Source organism: Pongo abelii, chromosome 1 (genome assembly GCF_028885655.2).
Source record: "Pongo abelii isolate AG06213 chromosome 1, NHGRI_mPonAbe1-v2.0_pri, whole genome shotgun sequence".
Lineage (NCBI taxonomy): Eukaryota > Metazoa > Chordata > Mammalia > Primates > Hominidae > Pongo > Pongo abelii.
The window spans coordinates 4763749-4769748 of record NC_071985.2 but is presented as its reverse complement, the minus strand read 5'-3'; positions in this window follow the sequence as shown (position 1 = coordinate 4769748).

Here is a 6000-nt window from a genome sequence, read left to right as displayed (position 1 = left end):
GAGGTTCTGCATTTTGTTTTCCCCCCCTCTAGTGAATGTCATTTCCTTTGTCTTAGCAGGTAATATTCTTGGCTGGGTTTAATTGCAAACTTTGTTTTAAGTAGCAGCTCTGGTTTCAGTTCAGACTTGTGGTTTGTAACTGATCTACCTTGAGTCTGTCCCATTTGTTCCTGCTGTAGGAGTGAGTCGGAGATATGGATAGATCGATTTAGAAAAGTCGTTCTCTGGATCTTGCCCTTCCATGGTTCCCCGCCCCTATTCTATTTAGCATTCAGTGTTTTCTGGCACCACCCTTGTGGTTCCCCAGGCCAGCTGTCAACCCAGGCTAAAGCCACAAAGCTGCTAGTCTCCCCTCCCCTGCTTCTCCAGGGTAACTCTCCACCAGAATCTGTTTGCCTCTGTTTACTCTCCAGTACCTTCAGGTAGTTACCTTTTGTGTTATGGTCAGGTTTTGCCATTGTTTTCTGCATAAAGAGTCATCCAGTAGATGTTAGTTTTTATACCTGGAAGCAGAATTGACAGATTATTCTTACGTTTGGTCAGTGTTCTGAACTCAACTTAGGCATTGCCTGGGAAACTCTCCCTGACTTTTAGGTCTAGGATAGGTTTAGCCTCTGTCTGCTTTCCTCGCACCCTGTGCTAGCCTCTTGCCTAGCATACCCATTCACTCATTCATTCATTCATTCACTAAACAACTGCTTTCCTAAGCCCTGAGGGAACCACATGAATAAGAAAGTGTCCTTTCTCAGATATGAACAGACGCTTCTCAAAAGAAGACATTTATGGAGCCAACAGACACATGAAAAAATGCTCATCATCACTGGTCATCAGAGAAATGCAAATCAAAACCACAATGAGATACCATCTCATGCCAGTTAGAATGGTGGTCATTAAAAAATCAGGAAACAACAGATACTGGAGAGGATGTGGAGAAAAAGGAACGCTTTTAGTGTATTAGTTCAACCATCGTGGAAGACAGTGTGGCGATTCCTCAAGGATCTAGAACTAAAAATACCATTTGACCCAGTGATCCTATTAGTGGGTATATACCCAAAAGATTATAAATCATGCTACTACAAAGACACATACGCACGTATGTTTATTGCAGCACTATTCACAATAGCAAATACTTGGAACCAACCAAAATATCCATCAATGGTAGACTAGATTAAGAAAATATGGTACATATACACCATGGAATACTATGCAGCCATAAAAAAGGATGAGTTCATGTCTTTTGCAGGGACATGGATGAAACTGGAAACCATAATTCTCAGCAAACTATCACAAGGACAGAAAACCAAACACCGCATGTTCTAACTCATGGGTGGGAATTGAACACTTGTTTACGTGTCTGTCTCTTTTCAGATTCTAAACTCCTGGAGGACACAGTCCACATTTTGCTCATATTTTATTATCAATACTTAATAATTATTTAAATAAGCAAATCAGTAGAATTTAACAAGTGGTAAACGAAATAAATGTCGTAGCAAATCAGAGCAATAGAGGCATGGAAACAAACTTTCCAGTGTGTTCAGGGAACTACAAATAGTCTTTGGAACGTGGGGAGCTGCAGTAGATGAATCTGCAGCCAGGTGATAGAGGACCACATTGACAATTTTTTGATGGACTCCGTTCTCCGAGATTTCACTTTCTGCAATTTCAGTTACATGCAGTCAACCACAGTCTGGAAATATTAAATGGAAAACTCCAGAAATAAACAATTCATGAGTTTTTCAATTGCATGCCATTCTCAGTAGCCTGAGGACATCTCATGCTATCCCACTCTGTCCACTCAGTATATGAATCTTTCATTTGTCCAGCATTTCCACTCTGTCTACACTCCCTGCCTTTTCGTCTCCCAGCAGCTATCTCAGTTATCAGATCAACTGTTAAGGTATTACAGTGCTTGTGTTAAAGCAACCCTTATTTACTTAATAATGGCACCAAAGTGCAAAAATAGTGATGCTGGCACGTTGTTATAATTGTTCGCTTTTAACTTTAGTTATTGCTTTTTTTTTTGACAGGGTCTCACTCTTGTCACCCAGGCTGGAGTGCAGTGGCACAATCTTGGCTCACTGCAACCACTGCCTCCGGGGCTCAAGCAATCCTCTCACCTCAGCCTCCTTGGTAGCTAGGACTACAGGCACAGGCTGCCATGCCTGGCTAATTTTTGTATTTTTTGCAGAGACAGGTTTTTACCATGTGCCCCTGGCTGGTCTCAAACTCCTGAGCTCAAGCGATCCACCCACCTCATCCTCCCAAAGTGCTGGGATTACAGGCATGACCCCCCATGCCAGGCCAGTTATTGCTATTAATCTCTTACTGTGCCTCATTTATAAATTAAACTTTATCCTATGTATGTATGTATAGGTAAAAACATGACTATCACATTGGGGGCAGGATTTAAAAAGAAAAAATAAATAAAAATAAAAACAGTATATACAGGGTTTGGTGCTATCCATGGTTGGAGGCAGCCATGGGGGATCTTGGAACATATCCTGGTGGATAAGGGGGACTAAGCAGCAGGCCAGTTAGCAGAAATAGCCACCTCCGCGCAGCCACTGTAAGGAGTGACTTCTTGTAAGGAGTGACTATGAGCAAGTAATTCCTACAGCAGTTTCCTAAATTCCACAGCTATAACTAAAAGGTACTTTAAAAAATACTTTTAGCTTCACAGATAAGGAATGGATTAACTCTCTGCAAATATTTAAAATCTTCGAAGTCCTTTGCAAGCCCCATTCTTCTGCTTGGCTGCTGAGGGCCACACCTGTTCCTGAGGATTACCTCTCCCGGACACCAACCCTCCTTCCACCACACCTCAGCCCTGGGAGGCCTGGTGGCCAGCCGGGAGTGCCAGGCTCCAAGGCCGAGAGGTGTTGCTCAATCAGCTGAAGTGTCCTAGTCTATGAAAAGGGTACAATTTCTCTTTGCCGAAGAGACAATGCGGGAACCTTAGGAGAAAATAGCAGGAAAAGACATTGCTGCCCAGGTGAACACACATCTCCTCCAGGTGGGCTTTCCTTGGCCTTTGAGGCCTCGTATCTTTGGACGTTGAAGGCATCCCTCAAGTACCACCTGGAATGGTTTGAGCGAGTGGAGCTCTACTACAAAATGAAAACTTTCAATTACATTATTGTGAATAATGGACTTGGGGGCCTTTTTTAAAGCAAAGGATGTAACACTGCAGGAAAGGCAAAATAGAATGAAAGAAGAGGAGAGGTAACCGTTTGTTTTTGTTTGATGCATCTAAGTAATTTTTAAAATGTTTTAATTCACAGGGTTGAAAACTGATGGCTGATAAGATAAATGTAACTCCATGTTTTGTTCAGCTTGCTCAGTGCACTAGAATTTAAGAAAGTTCCCATTAAAAATCTGGTTTCTCTTGAAATATGGGAAGACCTGGCAACACTGGGCCATAGTCCCACAACATGCACCAAGAGTTCAGAGCTGAGTGGCAGCTGCTCCCTCTGGCGGCGTTAGATGACCTCCGACCCCTGCAGGGCACCCCTGTTGTGGTCACTAACCAAGTCCGCTCACTTATGCATATCTGCCAGGCTCCCGGAGCATCTAAGTTTTCTGATCCCTGCCTCAAAGACTTCCTAACTTTTCCAACCTGCCTCTCTTCCCTTTCCTGGTTTCTTTCCAGCCGTTTCACTCACAACAGGCAAAAGTGGTTTTCCTGCCCTGAGAATCTTTTTAAATTGTTCTTACAAAACAGGCCAAGCGCAGTGACTCATGCCTGTAATCCTAGCATTTCGGGGGGCCGAGGTGGATGGATCACTTGAGATCAGGAGTTTGAAACCAGCTTGGCCATCATGGTGAAACCCCATCTCTACTAAAAATACAAAAATTAGCTGGGCGTGGCAGTGTGTGCCTGTAATGCCAGCTACTTGGGTGGCTGAGGCAGGAGAATTGCTTGAACCCGGGAGGCAGAGGTTGCAGTGAGCCGAGATCATGTCACCGCTCTCCAGCCTGGGTGACAGAGTGAGACTCCATCTAGAAAAAAAAAATTATTCTTGCAAAACATATTAGATAGACCACAATAGGTGTCACTGACCTTCCCATGAGGTATGAACAAGAAAAGACCAAGGGTCAATAGAAGTAAGGTTTTGCTCTAGATCTGCCAGCGGCCTGTGCTGTAACCACGGTTTACTCAGCAACTAGCACCATGCCCAGCATGCTCCATTAGTAAGCTCTGAATGGATGGAGCAACTTTACTATGGTCTTAAGCAGTTTACTCATTTAAACAAATGGTCTCCAAGGTTTGTCCAGCCCTATTTTCTGTGATTCTGTGGGCAAAGATTTCCTGGTGGCTTAATATGACTGAATGCAAGAATAATGGGCAGGGACCCAAAACTCTGCCCAGTGTTTTTTTTTTGTTTTTTTTTCCATAGGTTATTGGGGAACAGATGGTATTTGGTTACATGACTAAGTTCTTCAGTGGTGATTTGTGAGATTTTGGTGCACCCATCACCAGAGGGGTAAACACTGCACCCTATTTGTGGTCTTTTATCCCTCACCTCCGTCCCACCCTTCCCCTCAGGTCCCCAAAGTCCATTGTATCATCCTTATGCCTTTGTGTCCTCATAGCTTAGCTCCCACATATCTGTGAGAACATAGTGTTTGGTTTTCCATTCCTGAGTTACATCACTTAGAATAATAGTCTCCAGTCTCATCCAGGTGGCTGCAAATGCCGTTAATTCATTCCTTTTTTATGGCTGAGTAGTATTCCATCATATATATATATACACCACAGTTTCTTTGTCCACTCATTGATGGATGGGCATTTGGGTTGGTTCCACGATTTTGCAATTGCGAATTGTGCTGCTTTAAAAGTTGTGCAAGTATCTGTTTTGCTTAATGACTTCTTTTCCTCTGGGTAGATACCCAAGAGTCGGATTGCTGAATCAAATGGTAGTTTTAGTTCTTTAAGGAATCTCCACTCTAAAATCTCTGCCCAGTGTTAATTCCACTTGCCTGTAGCCTGTTAACATTTGTTGCTTCTGTGTTAAGTCTGGGTGCATAGGAGTTTACAAGATGTGGAGTTTGGCTTCTGCAAATGATGAACAAGAAAGTCAATAATTTTAAGACAGTGAGAGTATAATAGGATCACCCCGCAACCCCGCCGGACCTCCGGGTCCAGATCTGTGCCATTATCACTCTGTGCTCTTTCATTTCTGACCTTCCTTTCTGGGAAACTATCAGTGACTCTCGGAGACAGAGCTCTGATCACAGCCTCTGGATGGCACTTCTGCTGCTGGTCGTTAGATGAGCAGTGCCTCTACAATTATGCTGGTCACAAATGTTGATGCTAAAGTGCTGGCTTCCCTGGGAGATTCCATCAGGATCCAGAGGACTAACATCAGCTTCCCTCCCAGATGCTGACTTTGCTCAGAGGAGTGAAGAGAAGGGCCAGGGAGGTCAGGAGGGGAGGCCCCGCTTGCTGGGGCTGGCCCTGTCTGTTCTACAGTGGTTACCAGGCAACTCTGAGGTTACATTCGACTCTCTTGTGAAGGTAATTGCAGGCACGCACTTTACTTTTATGTGACTTTTTTTCTGGTTTTTGTTTTCATTTTTGAGACAGGGTCTCATTCTGTCGTCCAGGCTGGAATGCAGTGCTGCAATCAGAGCTCATTAGAGCCTCAAACTCCTGGGCTCAGGGGATCCCCCGACCGTAGCTTCCCAAGCAGCTGGGACTGTAGGTATGTGCCACAATCCCCAGCTAGATATTTATTTTGGTTGCCCAGGCTACTCTCCGGCTGAAATCAGTCCTCCCACCTCAGTCTCCCAAAGCACTGGGATTAAGGCATGAACCACTGTGCCCAGCCACTTTGATATAATTGTATCTCTAAATTAATGAATTGTGTTGAAAACTCTGTCTCTCCAGAAGACAAAGTTCAGTCAAACAAGAGAGGAGATAGTCCCAGAGGAATCGGTCTAAGGTGAGGTATCTTGCAGGCATGGCACCGCACCCTCACTTAGCCCTCTGGTCAAAGT